The sequence below is a fragment of the Triturus cristatus genome, chromosome 7 (genome assembly GCF_964204655.1).
Source record: "Triturus cristatus chromosome 7, aTriCri1.1, whole genome shotgun sequence".
NCBI lineage: Eukaryota > Metazoa > Chordata > Amphibia > Caudata > Salamandridae > Triturus > Triturus cristatus.
The window spans coordinates 9,892,374-9,917,818 of record NC_140590.1 but is presented as its reverse complement, the minus strand read 5'-3'; positions in this window follow the sequence as shown (position 1 = coordinate 9,917,818).

Below are 25,445 nucleotides of genomic sequence, written 5' to 3'. Positions count from 1 at the left end.
CCAACAGTTCCAGAATAATCAGCAAATGTATGGGTATTATCAACCACGTGTCCCTATCGGTCCCAATCAGTGTTCATATTGCAAGGAGGAAGGTCATTTTAAAAATAATTGCCTTAGATTGTTGCAACACACAAATAATGCTTATGGCGCAAGAGGTAGAGGTGGCCAGCAAGCTCCAAGAGGTAGAGGGCGTGGAAATGTTCCCCAGAACGCGCGTCCTCTTCCGCCTCAAAATACGTTGAATAGTTTTGATCAGCAAGCCAAAGCGACTGGCAAGACCGCGCAGTACTATAATAATGACTATTATGCAGAAGATGATAATACGGAAGGGAATGATTACTAGGACAGCCATAGACAGAGAGAGGGAGTTGTTTCAGTGCCAGTGGACCAGAGTGGACCGTATGTCAAGGTGACTACAGCGGGTGTAACAGAGCCCTTTCTGCTGGACACTGGTGCTGCAAAGAGTTCTATTATGCGCTCCAAACTCCCTGGCGCGCCTTTCTCTGGCGAAATGAATGTTTCCGTAGGTTTTTCTGGCGCCCCGGTTAGGAACCCGATCTCAAGTCCTATGGCCCTTTCAGTTGGACCTTGTGAGCTGAAAGCACCCCTCATCCTGACGACAGGATGTAATGAAAACTTGTTAGGATTGGACCTGTTGAAGAGATTACATGCGACATTATATTGTTCTCCCTCAGGAGTACAACTTACGCTGGGTAAGGAAGTGATTTCTCCCATGTATTTGTCAAAGACTGAACTACCAGCTGAATTGTCGTCTCTTCCTGATGCCCTGTGGGCCACTGGCCCTAATGATGTGGGCCTTTTGGAAATACCGCCTTACGTTGTCACTTTAAAAGCCAATGTTGAATTGCCACGCATTCCCCAGTACAAGATCTCTAAGGAAGGTGAAAAAGCATTGTTAGCAATCATCTATGATTTAATTGAAAAGGATGTCATTGAAGAGACAAGAGGCAACGTTTGCAATAGTCCGGTTCTGCCTGTTTTGAAATGAACTGACCCTTCTCAACCACCTGTTTACAGATTTGTGATCGACCTTAGAGAGGTCAATAAGGTAGTTGTGCCACAGTTTCCAGTGGTCCCTGAAATAACCGCCTTGTTAACTATGATCCCAGCTTCCGCTGCTTGGTTTTCAGTAATTGATTTAAAGAATGCTTTCTTTAGTATCCCGATTGCAGAGGAGAGCAGGGATATTTTTGGCTTTTGTTTAGGAGGTCGAAGTTTCCGTTTTAAACGTGCTCCACAGGGCTACTGTGAAAGCCCATCAATATACAGTCAGGCTTTAAAAGCACAGCTTGATGCCCTTGTTGTACCTAAAGGTGCTACCCTTATCCAGTATGATGCCGATTTACTAATCGCCGCAGATACTGAGGAGATTTGCAAACAAGCTACATCATCATTGTTGCGTCATTTGTCTACCTTCCATCACAAAGTGTCTCTCTCTAAGCTGCAATATTGTCGACAAGAAGTGACCTATTTAGGTCATCTCTTCTCGAAGGAGGGAAGAAAGCTAACCCCAGAAAGAATCCAAGCCATTGCACAATTGAGCGTGCCAAAGACAAAGAGAGAAGTGCGTGCTTTCCTGGGCATCACTTCATATTGCAGGCACTGGATCCCGAGCTTTTCTTTGCTGGCAAAACCCTTGCTAGCATTAACATATAAAGATATACCGAATCCTGTCCCATGGTCTGAAGAGTGTCAGAAAAGTTTTGTGGAATTACGTAAGGCATTATGTTCAGCTCCTGTGTTGGGTACCCCCGACTATAGTAAGCCTTTTACCTTGTATGTTTATGAACGAGACGGTTGTGCATTGTCAGTACTGACACAGCCTTTTGGAGACAGACCGCGCTCATGCGCGTATTTTTCATCGACTTTGGACCCTGTAGCGAGGGCATTGCCAAGTTGTTTAAGAGCTACAGCTGCAGCAGCTGCGTCTATTCGACAGTCTGCTGGACTAGTGATGAATAACACATTGATAGTAATGGTTCCTCATGCAGTGGACACATTGTTAAATAGGACCAAGACACAGCATTTAACTAATGCTCGATTGTCAAGTTACGAGTTGACGCTGCTAGCGAGTCATGTGCACATAAAGAGGTGCAATACGTTGAATCCAGCCACATTACTGCCAATTTCAGCAGACACAGATGAGGTTGAACAGCATGATTGTCTGTTCAGAACAGAAGAAGAAACAAAAGGGTGAGTGGATCTTAAAGATACTCCCCTGGTTGAATGTGATGGTACCTTATGGGTGGATGGTTCATGCTTCAAGCTTCCGAATGGTGATACGACTGCTGCATATGCTGTCACGACTCTGCACACGATTGTTGAAACTGCACGCATACCACATAATTCGGCTCAAACAGCAGAATTAATTGCACTCACAAGAGCATGTGTGTTGTCGAAAGGAATAAAAGTGAACATATATACTGACAGTCAGTACGCTTTTGGTGTGGCCCATAGTTTTGGGCGTTTGTGGAAAGAACGTGGGTTCCTGACTTCGCATGGAGCTAAGATTCAAAATGGTCAGTTGGTGAATGATCTCCTTGAGTCGCTGACCTTGCCATTACAAGTTGCGATTGTGAAATGCAGCGCACACAAGAAGGTTACCGATGATGTTGGGCGTGGTAATTCATTTGCTGACGAAACTGCGAAAGAAACAGCAAAAGATGTGACAACCCGAATGTATGTTGCAGGCCCTGCAAGATGGGTTGGTGATGTTGAAATGTGTGAAGACACGATAGAGAGTGTGAAGTCCCTTCAAGCTGAAGCCACAGAGAAAGAATTAAGTATGTGGAAAGAGAGTAAGGGTAAATTAGATGAAAACGGTTGTTGGATTGATTTGTCAGAGCACCGGCGATGGTTGTTACCTGATGCATATGTGCTTCCAGTGGTTACGATGGCGCATGGAATGGCACATATCAGTGTGAAAGGGATTTGTAAGTTGTTGGCTCCAGTATGGCAGAATGCTGGAATCCCTAAATGTGCAGAGAATGTAGTCAAAAATTGCATGGTATGTCTGAAATACAATCCTGGTAGGGGAACCCCAACTCCACCTGGTCATTTTGCGCCTCCATCATATCCTTTTGAAGTCCTACAACTAGACTTCATCCACATGGAAAGATGCAACAATTTGAAATATGTACTGGTTGTTGTCTGTGCCTTTTCAAAATGGATAGAAGCATATCCCCTAAAAGACAATACTGCCTTATCCACAGCTAAAGCCCTAGTTAAAGAATTTTTCCCTAGGTTCGGAATGCCAAGGATGGTATGGAGTGATAACGGGAGTGAATTTGTAGGCCGAGTGATGAAGAATGTGTGTGAGGGACTAGGCATTAAGCAAAAGTGTAACACTACAAATCACCCCCAATCAGCTGGATTAGTAGAGTGCTACAATGGCACCTTGAAGCTTAAGTTGGCCAAAATTCAGGCGAGCTCCGGTCTTAAATGGCCTGACGCTCTGCCCTTAGCACTCCTATCAACAAGAATGACTGTGCATTCACGAGTGGGACTTAGTCCGTATGAGATTGTGTTTGGCCGTCCGGCCAATGTATGGGGAGTGCCAAGGCCGACAAAGTTCAGTGAAATCGAATATCCAGTACTGCTTGATTACCTGTATGAATTGACGGCTAAATTGCGTGTCTTACACCAACAGGTTCACGGTACTCTGCCCCAGGCCTCTGAAGCTCCAGGACACCCTATTAATCCTGGAACGTGGGTGCTAGTTTCAACGTGCAAAGAATGATGAGCCCCGTTGGATCGGCCCCTACCTAGTCCTGCTGTCGACAAGATCAGCAGTTCGAGTGAAAGGGAAAAAGAATTGGATTCACGGCGCCCACTGTAAACGGATCCCTTTGCCTCTACCATATGATCGGTGGGTCCAGGAGGGGATTGCTGACTCCGAGGCTGAGACTGTGCCTCGTTTTGTGCCTTTTAGCGATGCACGTGTAAAGGTGACAAATACAGAGCGAGAAAGTGACGACATTCTGCAGGAAGCTATATCGCCATCAATTCGATTGGATACCACAAAGCCTGAACTCTTGTTTCAAGACCAGACAGTGCTTGGCAGAAATAGGTATAATTTGAGGCCAAGAACTATGGACAAATAAAAATTATTTTTCTTTGATATCTTCACAAGTGCAGCTCTCTCAACTGAAAAACGTTTTGACTTTTTGTTTTTCGAACCACCATCCGGGTTCAGCTGCAGGGTCGCGGTGCCAAGACTTTGGAGTACAAGCCGAAGACGCTAGGTCGACGGTTCTGCTTGGTCTAGGGCGTTCCCTGAACTAACAGGTGTACTCCTTAGCAGAAGATACTCATCCGCCGCGAGCAGCACGATTAGAGGATGGAGTTTTTCAGGATGAAGAGGCCCACCGAGGAAATAAATTTCAAGAGCATGATATGTAAAATAATGAATGGCAAATGTTTTGTAGTATTATGTCTGTTTGTGCTCTCTAGCATAATGATGTTTTCTGTAGGTTGTGTATTATTGTCTTTCCAAGTGTCATTTGCACCCACTGTACAGCCCACACCTCTTCCTACTGTCTCCCAACACTCTTTCCACCCTCTGCCAGAACACGAACAAGCTAGACGTGCTGAATTTGTAAACAATTTGTTCATTCAACTCCTGCACCAGCACCAACTAGTTATGAATACAACAAACTGCTGGGTGTGTGGTTTGATGCCGCACACCATTAATAAGAGCATCCCATATCTAGTACTGCCATTCAGCTATAATGGTTCATCATGGGCATTCCAGACCATGTTTCTTTTTGCGCTTGAAACCTACTCCCAGCCACCACCGCGTTCCATTAGACCTAACTCGAATATTAAAGCCTTGATGAAGGGAGTTGCAGATATGAGTAGAGATATCGATGCATATACATCAATTCCCAAGGATGAGTTGCGAGCTTATGCAGGCTGGAACGCGACTGGGTATAGCATCAGTTTGGGTGAAAAACAGCGCAAAAGTTCATCCCCGATTTGGGTCGTACCCCACATAGGTCGGTTTTGTCTACAAGGTAATGGTCAGAATCCAAGAGCTCAGCTAGGGAAGAGTAACTGTACTGAGACATACACTTTTCCATCACAGTTTTCCCCTGCGTTTTTGGCTGCCAAGGGTACATACTTTGTCTGCAATGATCGAGCATATACATGGTTGCCCCCTGATTTCTCGGGCACATGTTATGTTGCGAATTTGCTGCCACCAACATTTACTGCCGCCTCTGATTATCACAAGACTAGAGTTGTGAGAGGCGTTGTTAGCAAGGAAGATACTGCCGGTCAGGAAGCGGGAGACTTTTTCCTGGGTTTCCTGCCGTTTTGGGAACCAATGGTCAATAGTCGGAACCTGAGACAACTGACCCGTGTAGTTGAATCCACTGTTAATGTAACGGCCGGTGCCCTTGGTAACTTGACAGCTGACGTCGCGGCTCCACCGTGCTTAAAGACCTCCACGAACCTTTGGGGCCCTGCTGACGCTGTCGCGGCCCGACCTTGTTGAACCTTACCACCTGAGCCCAGCTGACCTCGTCGCGGCTCGACCGAAGCGGACCTACCACCAGAGCCCTGCTGACCGTGTCGCGGCTCGACCTAAGCGGAACTACCATCAGAGCCCTGCAGACGCCGTCGCGGCTCTCCACGTCTGAGCCGCTCTGAGACCAGCATCCAAGGTCTGGCACAGAGCCCTCCCGTACCTGGTTGGTACTAAGACTGTCCCGCTACCCTATCCTCTTAACGAACATTGAGACTCTGATAGGATCCCTCGATCCCTCTGTAAATATTGCCCGTATTACTGCCGATAAAGAATCTAATCTTGCAACTGCTATTGAGTACTGTGTGGTGGTGTTACTGGGCCTAGTACGATCAAATAGAAGGACCTCCCCGAGGGGGCTTCTCAGCGGCGCTCGGCTATACCTTTGCGGTAGGAAGGTGCCCGGAATAGTCTCCCCGACTACCCGGTGGCCCTCCCTCCAACATTTGGTGGCCAGCGACGGGATCCGAGCCAGACGCAATCGTACAAGCAAGTAACGCAACCACTGCCGGACCAGATGGGAAAAGAAAACCATGGATGGCCAAGAAGCAACCGTGGCCGCAACCTTCCAGGTGGAGAAACTGGAGGAATACACCCACAAAGAACTCAAACAGTTCTGCAAGGACAAAGGGATCCCAACCACAGGTTTGGGCACCAAGGAAGATATGCAGAGAGCCCTGAAAGCCTGGGCAGAACTCGAGACCCCTCCACCCCGAGCCGAAGGGACCTCGGCCCGGGACGGAAACCTGCCGACCACGACCCCGACAAACGGGGAGCGAACTGTCCCGGACACCAGCCTTTCCCACGAAGAGATACGAGAACGGGAAAGGGCACGGACACACGAAATGGACCTTGCCCGACTCCGGCTGGACGGTGAGCTCCTACTGGCGGAGAAAAAGATAGCCCTGGAGCAACTACGGCTGCAAGAAGAAATCGAGGAGAAGAAAAGGCATCGGGAGCTAGAGGAGAGACGGCTAACCCTCGAGCACGAGAAGAGCCTTAAAGAATTTGAACTAAAAGCTAAAACTGGGGAGACCAGCAACCCCGGAGCCCGGGACGCTCTGCCCCTGACCGAGCCAAAGGTTCACATCCCCAAGGATGTCGTCAAGGAGTACTATAAAAATGAGGACATCCAGCAATGGTTCCGAGCGTACGAGGTAGCCATGACCTCCCATCGGGTACCCCGGAAGGATTGGGGCGCTGGCCTATGGGGGAGGTTCCTCAGCGAGGGACGGGATACCCTGCTGCAACTCCCCGACGCCGTGATGACCTCGTACGACCACATGAAGAAAGCCATACTCACACGCTACGGACTATCGGCCGAGATGTACCGGCAACGCTTCCGGGACTGCAAGAAGATCCCCGGTACCACATGGGTCGAATACGTGGACTTCTTCAGCCGAGCGTTGGAAGGATGGATAAAAGGGAGCAAGGTCACCTCATATAATGAACTGTTCGACCTCATTGTCTGGGAGCACCTCGCCAACAACTGCTTTGTGGAACTAAGGCAACACCTCCTGGACAGTAAACTGACCGAGCCCCGGAAGCTCGCCGCCGAAGCGGACCCATGGGTCAACACCCGGGTCCCCCGGAACCCTGTGGGGGACTACACCCGGAGTACCACGGGACCTCCCCGCCAGCGAGGCGGAGGAGGGGGGTCCCACCGCAGTCGAGAATTCCCAGCCGGGCCACCCAGAAGTCCGCCACGAGGGCAAGCAACCAACCCCGCTTCCCCGACCCAGGGCCGAAGAGGGACCCCTATCGTCCGGTCTGGACCACGACCGACAGTGACCTGCTTCGGATGTCAGCAGACCGGCCATTATGCAAGTGACCCGGCTTGCCCCGTGAACCAACGGAACGGGACCACGGGGCCACCTCCCCGACAAATAGCCGCCGAAGCCCTGGGGGAGAGAGAGGACGAGGAGGAAAACCACGACGACGGGTCCCCCGAGTGGGAACCAGCCGCCATGTCGCTTGTATGCCTAGGCTCCCGAGAAATGGTGCCCCGAGCCACCATCCCAAGCAACACCCAGAAGTACCAACAGTGGGTCACCATCAACGGGCGACGGGCCGAGGCCCTCCGGGACACTGGGGCCAGTGTGACCGCTGTCCGCTGCCATCTGGTGACCCCCGAACAGATCCTGCCACATGTCCTCTGCCCTGTCCGGACCGCCGACAACACCGAGAGCATGTGCCGGATGGCCAGGATCCCCTTCGAGTGGGGAGGAGTGTCCGGCACCCTAAAAGTAACTGTCCGCGACGACGCCCCAGTGGACTGCCTCCTGGGGAATGACCTAGAGAGCTCCCCCTGGGCCCAGGTGGAACGCCGAGAGCATTTGGGGATGCTAGGGCTGCCCGAGTGGGCCTGCGCCACCACCCGGTCCATGACCGCCCAACCAGCCGCTGCCGCGGCCCCCGACGAGCCTACGGGTCAAGAACTGCCACCCTCCTCCGGCACGGAGGAACCTGACGATGAGGCCGGGCCCTCTGAACTTTCCCCCGACGAGGCCGCCTCCCTCAGCGAGATCCCCGAGCTGGCCCAGCGCCACCAGGTCTCTGAGACATCAAGTCAGTCCCTAACTCATCTACCCACACCCACTGTCCTCGCCCCCTCACCTGTCCTCCGCTCCTCCCGCGCGCCGACGCACTTTCCCCTGGCCGCGCTTCCGCTGGCACCTCCCCCACTGACGTTCCCTCCCTGGCCGCACACATCTCCCGCCACTTGCGCTCCGTCTCCTCGATTATCTTACGCTGCTCCCGGATACGCTCCTCCAAAGTCATCCCCTCCCACCTGTCCTCCCACCTGTCTTCCCCCTTGCATTCCCCCTTACCCCTGCGGCCTTGCCCCACACCCCAGGAGAGGCCTGGGGCCTCCCGCCCACCCCCTGATGCCCCCGCCGCCTTAACCGGGCCTTTGCCCCACCGCCCCCCACCCTTCCCCTTGCCCCCTCCGGAGAGGTCTGTGGGCTGCTCCCCCCACCCTCCCCCCCCACTGACTCACTGCCAGAAAGATAAAGAGTAAATTCCTCCCCTGCCTGCTCCTCACTCTCCCCCCCCTGATCGCTGTCCTCACTATACTCCACCAGGCCCACCCCACGCCTATGCGCCCCCTCCCCCTCCCTTGCCAGCTCTACTCCTGCTTTGCTCGCCCCCCAGGGTGCCCCCTGTGACTTTTTCTCCCACCAACCCACCCCCCCCGCTCCCCCCACCACCACCTCACTGTCTCCACTTGCCCCCAGCGCTGGAAGGCTCAGGCGCCGTTCCCCGCACTTCCCTGCCGTGCCTGCTCTCTTGCCCCCCCCCGCGTTGGTAACGCGTGTTTTTTTGGTGGCGGCAGCTCAAGGCAAGCCGCCACCGCCGCCGCCACCCCCGCAGAAGCAGAGCGCGGCATACGGGTCATGCCGACCCACGCCTGCTCTAATACCCCCGGCCGCAGGAGGTCCGATCTCCCTGCGCTGCCGAGGAGCTGCAGCGGCGCGCTCACCACAGCGTCATCGGGTTTTTCCCCCAGCCCTACCTCCATGATTTTCGCGACTGCCTCCGCACCACTAGGCCGCACCAGCCGACAGACTGGGCCGCCCTTCCAACGCTGCTCCGTCGACCGCCTCCGCACCATTAGGCCGCACCAGCCGACAGACTGGGCCGCCCTGCTCACGCTGCTCCGTCGACCACCTCCGCACCACTAGGCTGCACCAGCCGACAGACTGGGCCGCCCTGCTCACGCTGCTCCGTCGACCGCCTCCGCACCACTAGGCCGCACCAGCCGACAGACTGGGCCGCCCTGCTAACCAAAAACAAGCTAACTGCCACCCTGGGGCGCTGGGGAAAGGAAGAGGAAGGACTTCCTCTCCCAGCCCCCTTTATCCCCTCCTAAAAACCCCACCCCTTATCCCACCCCTCACTTCCCTGTCCTTCCCCTGCGCGATCACCCCGGGGGAAGACTAGTCTGCCGACCTTCCTTCCCCCGGGCCGCATTGGCCGGAGGGGCCGGCGCCGCCCTTCATGCTGCACTGGTTGGTGTCAGTAGGACGGTTGATGAGGACTGCACCCCGCCTTTTACAAAGGGGTTCGGGCGCTGGCACGGGGTCCTCACAAGGTGTTTACCGCCATGGGTGTCGGCCAATCATTTTTCGCGCCCCCACCCTCCACTTCAGAAGCAGCGGTGAGTGACACCCTGTGTCGGGGAGTGGGCTGCAGTGCACAATCATTCATCAGGGATCTCACCACGTCACTTCCTCCCAGCTGAATACTCTCGCAGACAGGCTCCGGGACTGCAACGGACTCCCTATGGGCATGAACCAGGGGCGCGCCAAGGCGCAGAGAGCGCCGTCAGCAAACTTCTGTTGTCACAAACATGACAAGCGCCACAACTTTGCGACCCTAAAGTTAAAAAAGGTTAGGAAGTCTTCCCGAAGGGGGTTTCATAGAAAAAAACAATACTGCACAAATGCACTTATATTTGTAGAATGCACCCAGAAAATAATGACAAATTCTATTTTCTCTGCACGATTTTCCATCGACGTCTGTAGTTTTGACAAAACTGAGTAACAATGTGAGAAATATGAAAGCTGATCACAACTCGGCAGGTGCAACACTTCAATGTCTCCTTGTGACGAAGAAGAGCTGGTGCGTGACCTGTGTCTGGAATTCACGCGCCTCGCCCTGTTTCCATCTCGCATCACGTACCTTTGCTTCGTTGCATGGTGTGAGGGGGAGTGCAGAGTGCACACCTCGTGTCAGCCCTCGGAAGCCTTGATGCTGCAGCGCTGACGCACGAGCCCTCTCACGCATATTGCACTCAAAGGCAGACGAGCCCAAAAGATATCACAGACAGGAGTCAGAACTGTGCACCTTAGCTGCACGAAAAATACGATTATTAAAGCAATATTTGAACAATCGAACACTGCCTTAATATCCAGGATACACACATCAAGCAGCAGAGTAAATGCAAGTACTTTGAACCGTTTGCAGTACCTCTCAGCACATTCCATTCCGTCATTTTGTATTTCCTTTGGTGAGATTGCAGCCAAACCCCACCACGAGTGATCTCAACAGCCACACTCCGAGGGCATCATTGTGAAATTTCGGCAAAATATCCTGACATTACCTGTCATTGCCTTAAAAGTGAATCCCTCCCTTTTGCGCGATATTGTTGGTGCCAGGAGGGAGTTCACGCTTAGGAATGAAATCCGCGCAAACACCCGCTGCGCCGTTTCTGTTGCCGCTATGGGTTGTGGTGAGTCTGCCACGAACGGCGAGTCGGTGAATGGCACAAATGACACAAAGTGGCGCAATTGTGGGATTTCCACGTAACGAGCACAACACAAAATTCCTGAATTCATACAAACTCTGCCGGCGTAATTCCTATTTCGCCAAGAGTCCCGAGGGTCCCGGGGGCGATGTACACACAGAGAGGGGCGCTCCCAACACACACCCGCCGGGAGGAAACGCAACACAAAGCAGGGAGCACTTTGGGGTCTGCAGCTGTGGACTGAGCAGACCCAGAAACGGATCCGAAACAAGAGACAGCGCTGCCGCAAAGGAGACCCCAGGACGGGACGTGAGAGCTGCGGAGACAAAGCCCGCGCACCGGTGAGTGCGTCATTGATGTACGAGCCCGAGGCCAGAGTCCGGGAGCTCAGTGCTCGACTGAGTGACACAGGGGAGACCCGCGCCGGGGGGGGATTCACTGCAAGTGCATACTCACATGAAATGCGGGGGCAATTAAACAAAGTGACACTCCCCCTTGCGCCACTTTTGCGTCACTTTTCCCTTGTTAAAAGTGACGCAAAGTGGCGCAAGGGGCTTGTAAATCTGCCCCTAATTATGCCTCAATCCATCGATCAATAGGTCTGTGTTTCAGTGTGAACTGCAAACTCCCGTCAAAGTTTGATGCGGGGATTCCTTTTGCTTGAAAATGATTCACGACCCCCCCCCCCCCCTCCCACCCCTCTCCCACCCCGCGGCGCGAACCACAGCCACTCGTGCTATTTGTGTCACTCGCAGGAAACCTGTACAGCTCACTGAGCTCAAATAAACACGGGGTGTAATGCCTACATTTCGGGGATGTCTGGTAGGAAGCGTAAGCGAATTTCATACATTTACGAGGATGACATCGGCGTGATTTCAATTTCGCCCGTGCCCGGTGAATGCACAAAACGGTAAAACTGTGGCCGTCAAGCACAGCAACTCAGCCATGATTCTGCTGGATTCAGATGTGGGGCCCGAGGCACGAGGGCAAACGTACACTTTTGTGTAAGTTTATGATAATTTGTAATTCACATAGGTGTTTACGACTAGACTCTTCATGACTGCGGAATCTCCACACATAAAAGCATATGACAATCCAATCTTTGTTTGTGTGGAGACTCTGCAGTTGTAAGGATACTGCCAATAAAATTCCTTTGTGAAAAGCAAACACTTGTAAACTTACGCAAAAGTGTACGTTTACCTTTGTGAATCAGACCCGTAGTGTGCGCAATTGTTCAAAATATCATTCTGGCTCTCAAGGAAACAGGATGTTGATGTTTCAACCCCAAAGGATAAGCTTGTGGGAGCCTTCACCAGGATCTTCCCTTCTTCCTTTTCAATTAGAACTCACACCGGTGCCAGCCTGTTCCGTGCCCATGATATTAACAAACACACCTGTGCAGTAGACATACACTTTTCAGCCAGTCTGAAAGAATGTTCCAGAGACTCTTTTATCCATCTCTTGCAGGCACTGGAAGCTACTTATTTGTGGACGGAACAAAAGTACCTAAAAAGTATTCAATGTGCTCTTCTCAGGACCTTCCATGGTGATGAGGAGTCTGGGCGCTTTTTGGCACCCTGTGTTTCCAAACTCCCACAATTGGAAGTGTTTCTTAGGTTGTCCTCTGCCATCTGCCTACTCCTCGCCTACTCTTCACCCTGCCTACTCTTCGCCTATCCTTTGCTAGTCCTCGCCTGCTCTTTGCCTATCCCTTCCTTAGATCGTAGGGCAGGGGGGGGCACCCTACATATGGACACCACTGATTGTAGGCCGGGGGGACCCTACATATGGACGCCACTGATTGTAGGGCGGGGGAGACCCTACATATGGACACCACTGATTGTAGGGCGGGGCACCCTTCATATGGACACCACTGATTGTAGGGCGGGAGGCACCCTTCATATGGACACCACTGATTGTAGGGTGGGGGGCACCCTTCATATGGACACCACTGATTGTAGGGCGGGGGAGGCCCCTTCATATGGACATGTTGTCGAGCAGCCGAGCACTCTCAGGAGGCGCTGGAAGGGGCACGTCTCCCTCTAGGCGCATTTCACCCTTGCAATAAGCGGGCCTCCCTCGCTCTTCATGCTTCCAATCCTTCGGACATCCATGTCAGTCCTGCGTTATACTTGACTTGGGTTGGTCCGTTTTTAGTGCCTTTGACGTTCAGTGTGGGTTGTAAGACGGGGTCAGGTCAAACCACACCGAGGACATGTAGGGCTTGGGTGGGGTCACTGTCCCGCCTGTCACGAGGCGCCCAAGGCACTTCCGGCTACATCTGGTTGCCAGAGAGAAATGTACATCGTTTATCAATTGGTTCACTAAAGCCATCAACAGATAAACTCCGCCCAAAACTCAACCCTCAAAACTAATCAAAGCCGCAGCTCCTGGTTGACGCCATTTGGAAAGGATGGAAAAGGGTTTTCAGAATAACTGGAGAGAAATTGGCTGAAAAAGTTGTGATATAGAAGGCAAGCTTCTATATAGGTCAGCTTCGAGGATGTTTCGCAGATCTCTACGCAAAGTGCAGTGTGAACATTTCCGTCCGCAGGTCTCTGCCACCTCCAATACTTGGCCTGAGCGCCCAAAGTCTGCGCACTCTTTTCTATCACTCAAGGCGCTAGAAAACGTCCGCATCACTGGATATGGTTTTTATTTATAAAATGACTTCCAGACACGATTCTGCCTGAAAGATTGGGGGGGTTGGGGATCCAGGGAGAGTCCTGAGCCTGGTTACCATTGGACCTGAGGAGAGAGCTGGGGTAGCCCACCTGCCTCCCTGTCCGCCTGCTGCTAAACCGCCCTGTGATGGCCCCCCAGGGCTCTGCACAAAACCCCACATTGTTTAACATCTTTCTTAAACCATTAGCTGAACTGGTTGAACCCTGGGCTCTGAGAGGAGCTCCTACGGGTGACTCCCAACTGATTCTCCCCTTTCAGGAAGACAGCCGTGACGCGTTGCCAGTCTATAAACGATGTTTGAGCGGGTATCGATGGGTGAACAAGATCTGCCTGAGACTAAATTCAGAAAAAAATCAATTCTAGTTTTTGGAAGAAAGAGTTGTGCTGAAGCCATTAAGCAGAGACCTGGTGAATTGGGGGTCGCAACAAAGACCTCTTCTCTTTCAAGAAACCTAGGCATCAAATTTGACTCCAATTTATCATTTGCACACCAAATTCAAAATCTCTCTTCTGTTTCCTTCATGAAACTGAAATCAGTAAAAAATATGCTTCGCTCAGTTCCAGATTATACCCTGAAGACCACTCCCCACTTGCGTCACTTCCTGTTAGACGCCCCCCCATCCTGAGTTTGAGTCTCAGACCCCGGATCATCCGCAGTGCAGCAGGCACGCTGACTGTGACAATTTATTTCCCTTGATCGTTGACATCTCACTGACACAGCTGCCCTGGTCACTGGTGCTTAAACGCACCGAACTCAAGGCACTAGTCCTTGCACATCGAGCTACTTATCAAAAAGGGGTGCGAGGGCCAGAATATCGATGTGAAAATATAGATGTGCACAAATATCATGGTAAAAATATCGTTGGTCAAGAATATCGAAAGAAAAAATATCATGGTGCATTGTATCGATTTTGTGTATTTAATATCGATGTGAAAAATATCGAAGTGTTTAATATCGTTTGCAAAAATATAGATGTTAAAAATATTGTTTTTTTAATTAATGTTATGTATTTTAGTATATATTTTATATGTTTGTGATGCATGTATTTTTTGTATAAGAATTGTTTGTATTTTTATTATATGTGTTAAACTTTCAGTAAATATTTAGTTTTTTTGTTTGAATTTTGCAATTTTAGTTCCGTAGCGGGTTGTGGGTGAGAGGGGAATAGGCTGGGAAGTAATTCAATTATATAAGATTTATTGATTATTTTTAGTAGTCATTTTGTTTAATTTGAATTTTGCATTTTTAGTACTGTAGCGGGTTGTTGGTTTATAGGGGAATAGAGTGGGAAGCAATTTAATTATAGTAAACATATTGATTACATTTTATTTATTAATATTTGTTAAATTAAGATGTGTTAAATGTGTAAATTATTTTTTATTATTTATTTAATAATTAGTTGTTAATTAATTTTAAATAATTAATTGGCAATTAATTATGTTAATTGTGTAAATATTTTTAGGTGTGTGTTGCGGTGTTTATAGATGAAAATGGTGAAAAGGGTGGGAAGTAAAGTATTTTTAATTGATAAATGAATAATTAGTTGTTAATTAATAACAATTAATTAATTAGTAATTAATTATGGTAATTGTGTAATTTATTTTAGGTGTGTGCTGTGCATAATATAGTGTTAAAGAATGCGTATTCAGTGAATCCTTTTTATTAATAATAACTTGTAAAATCATTATTGATTATGTTATTTACAGAAATGAATGTAAATGAAAAAGTTTCATTTTTTATGATGGTGTTTTATAGGGAAGAAAAGAAAAGAAATACATTTAGGTTTTAAATGTTTTTTTGTTTGTAAATATTTGTTTCTTTTACATATATATTGTTTATAAATGTATTTATTAATGTATTTTACATAATAGTTGTACCTTTTTGTTATATGTAATTTATATAGTTAATGTTGATGTTTAATATATTTAATCTTATATTTTTGAAATATTGTTTATTTCTTTTTATGATTAATTAAGATTTTACAGTTTCTTAAATGTTATTATCAAAATATGTTTATCTGCTATCCAGCACTTTCCGTACTGTTGCACTCTCTGGAGTGGGAATAGTATTTTTTACCCTCCTGCTATCCAACGTTTTCTGTACTGTTGCACTCACTATTTTAAATTATTGAGATTAGAATTAATTTAATTTTTATGTAATTTAAAAGTTTACAAATTCAATAAAAATGTTTGTTAATAAATGTATCAATTATTATGTTTGTGTGTTTATATTTTTTAAGTAAGTTTATTTGTAATATTGAGTTAAAATGTATATTAAATTTGTTTTGTTATAAATAATATTGATATTTAATATATTTAAATATTGTATTTTATTTTATTTTATATTTAAAAATCGATATTTTTCCATCTATATTTTTTACAATGATATTTTTGTTTTGATCTTTTTGTACTGAGCAGTTTAAGTACAGGGAGTCAATATTTTTGTATTCTATATTCTTACTGCGATGTTTTTTACATCGATATTTTATGAGTGAATCTCAAAAGGTCCCAGCTACGTTTAGGGCAGACTCGAGCCCGTAGCAACGATTCCGGTCCCTCGGATCTAATAACCACCTACAGCAGCTCTCACACATACGTAAAGCCAGAAAGGGGGCTTCAAAGTGAGGACTTACCTCCCTCCAGCCTCGGGGAAGGCTCCGACGATATCTCCGTTCAGAAAGAAATTGAAAACCTCTCTTTTTCATGAAGTTGCCGTCTAAATCCTTTGCCCCCAAGGTATGACCTCCGCACAGCGCCTGGACGCAGCTGGGACGCAACTCTGCGCTTTACAAGTGAATTATTATTATTGTAACCATCCTTACTATTATATTTAACATTAATTGTATTATTACAACCATTGTTACCATTGTTCACTGTGACCACTACAACACTTTCTGTAATATACGAACGCAATGCCAATTAACGATTCCAATTCATGATTCGGAGAAGCTTTTCCCTCAAGTACACATTAAAGGGTCGCTCTCTGGAGGGTCTTTAAAGGGCGCCCCGTCCAAATACTGCTTCCTGGAGACGGGGATTAACGTTTTGCCGCTGAAATCTTTCTGCATTAAAAACATTAAAAAAACAAAGGTTGCTTTATTTAAGTTACCCCAGACATGGTGGTCCGCGACCCCTGCAGGTCACCGTGGCCGCCCCCCTCGCCAACCCTACTGGGTCCCAATCTGCGACCCGCCTCGGGCATGTTAATGGTGTTGGTCAAACTGCGACACTACAATTCGCAGTGTTGTGAACCCTCCTTTTAGTGCACAGGGAGGTCCGCAAAGAAGGGAAGAGAAGTGAACGCAGATCACGAAAGCGCCAAGAAACACCGCGCATAGAAGCGGCTTGAAGCATGTTCCTCCTGTGGCAGCACACAGGCTGCTCTTGCCACAGACTCGCTGTCTCACCGGGGCACTGACGGGGCTTGCTCGGCGCTTGTGAACATTAGTGCAAAGCCAGGAGACAGGGCTGAGACGTCCCGCTACCTCGGCAAAGAACGGTGAGATTGTTTGCCTCGTCGCCAATGTGATATATGCACAAAAATGTCACATCTGTGAAGTGTCAGGGAAACATGAGGCAGGCAGGGCTGAGGGGGTCGGAGCCACTGTCGAAGGGGGCTTGCCCAAACCCACTTTACACGATCATTTTGTATCGACATCATCAGCCCTGGCAGACTGCTATAGATAAACTTCTAAACGTTGAAAGAGGTGAAATAGTCACTGGTTACCCTTGGATGCTGTAGTGAAAGTCACTGTGGTCAGTGCGCACGAGGCGGTTCACCATCATGGTGGCACTTACCTGCCTGAGCACTCTTCAACCACTCGGGAGGTCAGAGGTCTTAGGAGCAGACGTTCCTGCATCTCGAAAGCCCAAGTTTAGACTCTCACAAGTGCAGACAGTCACAGTACAGACCGAGCCATTAGTGCGACGGCTAAAACCGTCCTGAACTCCCCAGCTCCGGATTTAAAGAGCCCACATCACTGCTTCAGGAAACACGGAACCGACCTCCGAGAGTTGTGTCTGGAACAAGGCGACACCAGACCTCCTGCTGGCATGGGCCGTTTCACTAGCACCCCTCCCCCCCCCTCACCTCCCCCCCACCACCGGCACATCTGCATGCCTGGCACATGTATGTTGTTATCACCATGCCTCTATGCCAGGCAGAGCCGTGACACACATCAGTACTTTAAAGATTTCTTTCAAAGCGCCTCCGGCTGTCCTTGGCGCTATATTTTATATAAAGCGCACTGACGCGAACTCATCAGATTTCTAAAAATACCTTCGAGTTGTTTGTAATTAGACCAGAGTAGACCCCAATACCCCAAAGCATAGAGAGGGGAAGTACCGAGGGGCGGGGGAGGGGGGGGGGGTCATACATAATATAATAAGAAGATGTCAGAGAACAGAAAATGTGACCAGGGGCTGCAGACGTGCCTCGGCGTGGGGGGGGGGGGGGGGGGGGCGGGTCACAAGATTCGGTGGAGGCTTCGTGGCACTCGATGAAGAGACCTGTAAAGGGAGGGAACAGCTCATTGGAAGCTTATGTCACAAAAATGTACATCTGGAACTTTCTGGTTCGAGGACGGAGGAGTTCTTTGCTTGTGAGATCTTTGACACCTCTGTTATTTCTAGGATTAAGTGAACAGGATAAGCTGGTGGGATCTGGTGTAACTGGTGTGAGCTGGTGTTCACTGGTGTCAGCTGGGGCGAGAGAGGGCGGAAGAGAACACTTACCATCACCATCAACACTTTAGCAACCCAAGGCCCACACTTCCTAAAGATGCGCTGTGTCGCAACACACAGCGGCCACGCTATTACTAGCAGCACAAAAGCTGTTGGCGCTACGAACGTGCACTTTTCACAGCACAGCTGCTCGGGCTGGAACGTGCACTTTTCACAGCACAACAACTGCTTGCACTGTGAAGGTGCACTTTTCAGAGTACTACAACGGCTTGGGCTGGAAGGTGCACTTTTCTTTATTTCTCTCCGGGAATAGACAAAAGAAATTACAATATTCCAGCAAAACCTCAGAACAATAAGAAAGCAAAGCAGACAACTCAAGCGGTTCTAGATTCCATACGACATGAAAAATACAGGTACCACTATGATTGCCAACACACAGCACACAGAGCTACTTATTGAGAGGGTTGACACCTAGGAATCTAGCGATCCGGTATTAGCCACGAGTCCCCAAATACGATGGAAGTTTTGCCCAGATCGAACCCCCCTACTTTTAGCTCGAGCTCCCTTTCACTTATTTCATTTGACATGACCCAGCAGTCCGGTGCCCGGGGCGCCCCCTTCATATCCACTCTCTTGCAACACAAAGACGAGGTGGGACTTTAATGACACATAGAACAAGCGTCCCCCCCGGTCAGACATGTGCTTCTCTCTGCCTCGGTGAGCTGCAAGAAGAGGTGCAGCCGACCTGTAACTATCTGATCAACCTCTGTCCCAAAAAGTGTCAGATCGGGACAGGTGACAAACATGGCCAAGCTATCTGCAGCCATGACTCCACATTTAGGGCACTTACTCGTATCACTCGTGATAGCCCCCCTGCCGGCTGACCATCCAGCTGTTCGCTCCGGGGTACAATATAGCATGCACATGCTTTTAGATTGCTGCAAGTCTAGATTGGGGGAGCACACAGCCTCATCTGGGGTACGCAGTGCACTTACAGTAGTGGAGGAGGAGCCTCCCGCCCCAGTGCCTCACGCCACTTAGATGCCAACTTCAGACTCAGTGCCCCGGGTCTGGGGCAATAGCTGGTAAGCCTGGCCGATACTTCGCTTTGTTGATGAGTGTAAGCCCGTCATGTGTCAGATCCCACAGGTATTCTCACCCTCTGTGTCCCCGAAGATGGTCTCTGATTTGTAAATATTTATTACATGCCGGTTTTGGGGGGCCAGCTCCCCTTTGTAAATCATCAAAAGTGCAAAACCCATTTATACCAGGCGCGCAACACCCATTGGACTCGCAGGGCTTCCCCCTCCCCCCCCCCCCCCCCCCCGTCGTGTGTGGCAGCCCGGGATGAGACAGCTTCCTGGGCAAAAAAGCAGCCGCACCCGAGCACTTCACAGGTCTTTTAAAGACCATTTGCGTGTTAATGAGGCCTGGACGATTATCCACCTGTCTCTGATATTATGTGAAGCCTTGAGGAGGGTACAATCAAATGATTTATCTATCAGAATGCAGCTCCTCTAATAGAGACGGTCTGAGAGGTGCAGTCAAGTATCTTATGGTATAAATGCCTCAAAAAATGTCTGTCTTTGTGAGCTAGATGAGTCTCAGGAAGGGCAACTATATGGGGCTTGTAAATTCTAAGCTCCCGCCGAACCATCTGGCGTTTATTGGCAGGATTTACGCCGGCCACATTCCAGCACAGACATTTAAATACCTCCATGAGGCATTAAAGCAAAAACCCAAGAAAAAATATGCTTAGCTCCCCAACTATGATTAATACCTGAGCAAGAAATATATTAACAGAGGATTTCCACCCAATCGAAAAATCCTGCTCGAAGCCATGTCAGACATTCCAATAATCAAACGTAAGTCTATTCCCTTCAATCCTCTTTTATTTATAACCCTCTCTTTCCCAACCCTGTCGCTAGCTGCAACCCGACTGCCCCCCCAACAAAGCCACCACCCAACCCCAGTTTCCTGAAGAAGAAATCACCCCACCCATGCTGTTGATGACCTGACAGCTGAAAGAGAGCAGAGGTACCCACCATACTACCCGCTGTGAAGATTGCCCCAAGGCGTGGAAGAATAAGATCCCTCAAAAATCCCACAAGACAGTAAATTAATCCTCATTTCACAGCATAGAGTAAGGGAGAGTGGGAAAGATAGGAAAGAAAATTCCTCTCTCAGCCCATCATATCACCCCCTTAAATCTTTAGCTATCTTCTGATACATTCTTATCACTTCTAGCATCTAGCTTCTAGTAAGCATTATAATAAGAAGCTTATGAAGCTAAACCAATAACCAATAATCAATTAACCAAGTTCCGAAGCCAGTTTTTCAGAGAGCCCTTCCTACCCAGGGACCCCCAAAGACTAAGGGGGTCATTAGGATGGCAGAAGGACTACCACCGCCAGGCCAGCAGTCCTTCCGCCATCACTATGCCTTTTACCCACCGCCCAATTAGGATGGTGGTGGGTACCGTGACGGACGCAAAATCCATCCGCTGCTTCACCACCAAAGGCAATTGTACCGATTGCCTGGCGGACGGTGCAGGGCTCCTAAAATCGTGACGGTGCCTAGCAGGCACCGTCCACCAAATTAGGCTGTGGGTTGGAAAAGGCTTTTCCATGGCGGCGATGCCTCCATGGAAAGGCTGGCGGGGATTGGGTTTGGGGGTCTGTTGCGAGCTACCCTTGTTTGGGGGGGTGTTTCTGCACTGGGGGGTACCCATGGTACCCCCTGCAAGTCCCAGCACTGCGTGGCAGGCACCATGTGGTGCCTGCCACGCAGTGCAGCGAAATGCAGTGAATGGCAATTTGACATTGCGAACAGTTCTGCATTCAGCAGCACCCTATGCAATGTTAAGGGCCTCGTAATGTGTGTGGGTGGACTGCCGCATTAGTGGTGGGCGGTCCCACCACTGCAAGGATGGCGGGCGGAGTTATGTCCTCCCACCATCATAATGAGCCCCCTAAGTATCTGCTGGGCCTCATCAGCTGTATATAAAGTCCATGTGTGACCATTCCGCATAACCTTTAGACGTGCAGGTTCTTGAAGAAAAACTTGAGCCCCAGCAGCTTCCATAGGATCAATCAGCTGGTGAAGTTTCCAGCGCCGTGCCATAGTTTCCTTACAGAGATCCGACCTGACAAAGAATGATAATGGACTGGCTATGCCTGGACGGGCCCGAAGAAAGACAGCTTGACGTAACAAAAAATTACCAAAGTAAATAATCAAAGGACGCAGATGTTGCCTATTAGCTCTGGATTCGTGGCTTAGAAATGGTGGAAGTCTATGCGCTCATTGTATCTGTGAGTCCCAATCCCAGGCCGATAGGTCAGGAAACGAGTTCTGAAAAAAGCTGTACAATGAATGTCCGTGGGTCGGCTCCCTCTTTCTCCTCCAGTATGCCGAACACTCTCAAATTATGCCTTCGCTGCCGATTTTCTATATCCTCGACCTTATCCTTAAGACATAACAATTGATCATCATGTGACCTAACAGCTTTAGCTGTAGCTGCACACTGATCCTCTGTGTATACCACACGTTGTTGTAGTTCTGAGATCTCTTGTGTCAAGCCGGCCACGTTGCTTGATACCACAGACAGTACTTGCTGTATCAGATTGCAATCCGCCTTAGCTTGGCTAAAGTATTCCTGTGTCTCTGTCCTCTGATCGTGAAGCACCTGAAGAATCATATTTAACAAAGGCTCATTACTGAACTCATTATTAGAAGGAGTCGCAATCAATTTCGGGCAGATTGAAACCCCCGCTGTAGCCACATCTCCATACGCAAGTTTGGAGCTATTAGGTGTCTCCTGCCCATGAAACTCCATTCCTGAAGTGGGGGTTATAGAGGCAGGGGTTATGGACGTAGGAATGCCAGTGCCAAAAGATGAGCCAGACAGCTTTCATATTATAGCTCTCACTTCTCACTTGCCTTTGCCAGCAAACCACTTACGGATTGGACTCGCGTTATCAGCCATTATGCCATCTGAGTGTGCCTTTAAAGCGCCCAGTAATACAACAGGGTGATCCTTGCCTTTTCCTGTGCTCCTAGTGGACTTCTTTGGGTTTGATTTCCTCTTGGCACTGTTAGAGGCACTGTAGGAGTCACAAGCCAGTTTCTCAGACTCTGTGTCATTTATCTTAGTAGAAGCATCGGAAATACACTTCAAGGCGCTAGAGGCAGATATTGGTGGAGGTGAAATTCTGGCTTAACCTAAAACATTATTGTTGCAAATAGCGTCATTGCTTAAATCCAAAGCCCAGCTACTTATTTGTGCGCTAGCCCCTGCCTCTACCTCACTCTTATCATAATTCTCAGGATTTGATTCCACAGAAATACAGGCCTGTCCCCCGTGTATCTGCGGGTAGCCGAGCCCAAGGCTCATTCCAGCAGCGACCTGAGTAACCTGAGCAGGCCCCCCTTTGCCTGACACAGTGGCTAATCCATCCATAATAAGACCCATCTGTGGCGTGGCTAATGAGCGGCAATCAGGAGGATCAACAAGCAAAAAAAAATTGCCAGGAACAGTTATTGTAGCAACAGCAGCAGTGTTGTACTGTCTGACATCAGGGACGTGTGCGGAGTCCTGTTTTAGCCCGATACTGTTGCCTACGTTCTAGTGTCTTTCCCTTTGATATCTGGGTCCTCACCTGTCCACACAAAATTGGGTAGATTTTTTTGACTATGCCCGTAAGGCTCTGGATGGTTGGGTGCGTGGCAGCGAGGTGCATGATTATGAGGGCCTGTACAATCTATTTTTGAGAGAGCACCTCTTGGATAAATGTTTTCCGGAGCTGCACCAACATCTGGTGGACCGCAAGCTGACTGATCCCCGTGAGCTTGCGGAGGAGGCGGATATTTGGGTTAGCACCTGGGTGTCTCACAAGGGCCTCGGGGGAGATGGCCCGAAAGGCGGACAGGGTTTCCCCCAGAAGAGAGAGGGGGGAGATAAAAAGATGGAGTTCTCACGAGGCCCACAAACTAGCCAGTTTGGGAAAGGAGTAGGTACCCCACCTCAGTCCAGTTCCCCAAAGCCCACTTACCCTGACAAGAGTCAGCGGCCGAGAACTGTCCGTTGCTACGAATGTGGGGAGATTGGACACTACAAGGGCGATCCTAAGTGTGGCAAGAGACCCCCAGCCCCCACAGGAGGGAAGAGCCTCAGGGTGGCTAGTGTAACGCTGGGGTTGGAGCTGCCCCTAGATAGGAAAGGGGAGTGGACAGGCCTGACCCTGGTTTCACTCGGAGATAGGGAGATGATCCCAGTGACGTCCTTACCATCTAATACTGCTAAGTACCAGCAGAGGGTGAAGGTTAACAGGGAGGAGGTGGAGGCTCTGAGGGACACAGGTGCCAGCATGACCACCGTAGTAAGGCAGCTGGTGTCCCCTGAGCAAGTGATCCCTGATGTGTTCCATCCGGCCGTATTGGCTGACGGCAGTGTGAGTCACTATCCGGTGGCTCAAGTTCCCTTTGAGTGGGGAGGAGTTAAAGGCCAGTTGAGAGTTGCTGTGAGCCCTGCCTTGCCTGTGGATTGTTTACTAGGAAACGATCTAGAACATACCGCCTGGAAGGACGTGGAGTTTAGAGCCCACACTGAGATGCTGAGGTTACCAAGATGGACTTGCGTAGTCACGAGGTCCATGGCTGCCCGGCAAGGGACTCAACGCGGGTTGGAGCCTGAGACAACGGCCCAGCCCAATGCTAGTCAGGAAGGGGAGAATGTTGTGAAGGACACGCCCCGTGTGATAGATGGGGAGCCCGCGGAGGTACCCCCAGAGTCCGCGGAGGTGGATGTTGTTCCCGTGGGGGACTTGCCGACCCTTGCTGATTGGCATGTGGAAGGAGGGCCTACCCGGGAGGAATTCTGTCGGGTGCAGAGAGAGTGCCCCACGCTTGACGGCATGCGGCGGCAGGCCGAAGCCCAAGCGACCAATCAAGAGACCGGCAGTTACCATGTGTACTGGGAGGATGGCCTCCTTTACAGTGAGCCTAAGGTTCCGGTGCATGGATCCTCGAGGGCCTTAGTGGTCCCCCAATGCTACCAGGCCTTCCTATTGGAATTGGCGCATGAAATACCTTTAGCTGGACACCTGGGTCAGGACAAAACCTTTGCACGATTGGTCCCGCATATTTATTGGCCCAGGATGAGAGTTGCTTCTGACACCTACTGCAAGACCTTCAAGACTTGCCAGGCGAGTGGCAAGACTGGGACTAAGGTGAAGGTCCCTTTGGAACCGCTCCCGATGGTCGGGACTCCTTTTGAGCGGGTCGGAATTGACATTGTTGGGCCGTTGGGCCCTCCGACCTCTGCGGGACACCGGTTCATTTTGGTGTTAGTGGACCACGCCACTCGGTACCCGGAGGCTATTCCTCTGAGGACCATCACTGCACCTGTGGTGGCGCGGGCCCTGATGGGGATTTTTACCCGAGTGGGATTCCCCAAGGTCGTGGTGTCAGATAGGGGCACGAACTTCATGTCGGCATACATGCAGGCCATGTGGAAGGAGTGCGGAGTGACCTATCGGTTCTCCACTCCTTACCACCCCCAGACTAACGGGCTCATAGAGCGCTTTAATAAGACTCTGAAGGGGATGATCCGGAACCTGCCAGAGCACTTGAGGCGGAAGTGGGACGTCCTCCTCCCTTGCCTGCTGTTTTCATACCACGAGGTGCCGCAGTAGGGAGTCTGGTTCAGCCCTTTTGAGCTGCTCTATGGCCACCCCGTTAGTGGGCCCCTCATCCTGGTGGAGGAGGGGTTGGAGAAGACTTCGAAGAAGCTTCCCCGTGATGTCGTCAGCTACATGCTGGCATTCCGTAGCCAGATGGCCAAGCTGTGGGAGGAAGCCTCAGACAATCTGGAGGCTAGCCAAGACGTCATGAAGGAGTGGTATGACCGCAACGCTCGGACGGTGGAGTTGGACGCTGGACAGAACGTGTGGGTCATGGAGCTTGGGGAGCTTAGTGCCCTCCAGGACCGGTGGACTGGTCAGTACGAGATTCTGGAGAGACGAGGCCAGACTACCTATGTCGTTGATTTGAAGACGCCCCGACAGTCCCATTGGGTGCTCCACGTCAACCACCTGAAGCCACACCATGAGCGATCTGAGCTTGCTCTCCTCATGGTGACGTATGGGAGCGAGGAGGAAGAGAGTGAGACTCTTCCTGACCTTCTGGCGGCCCAGGAGAAGGATGGATCGGTGGAGGGAGTGGTCCTCTCCCCATCCTTGACCCCCGAACAACAGAGGGACTGCCGCCAGGTGTTGGAGC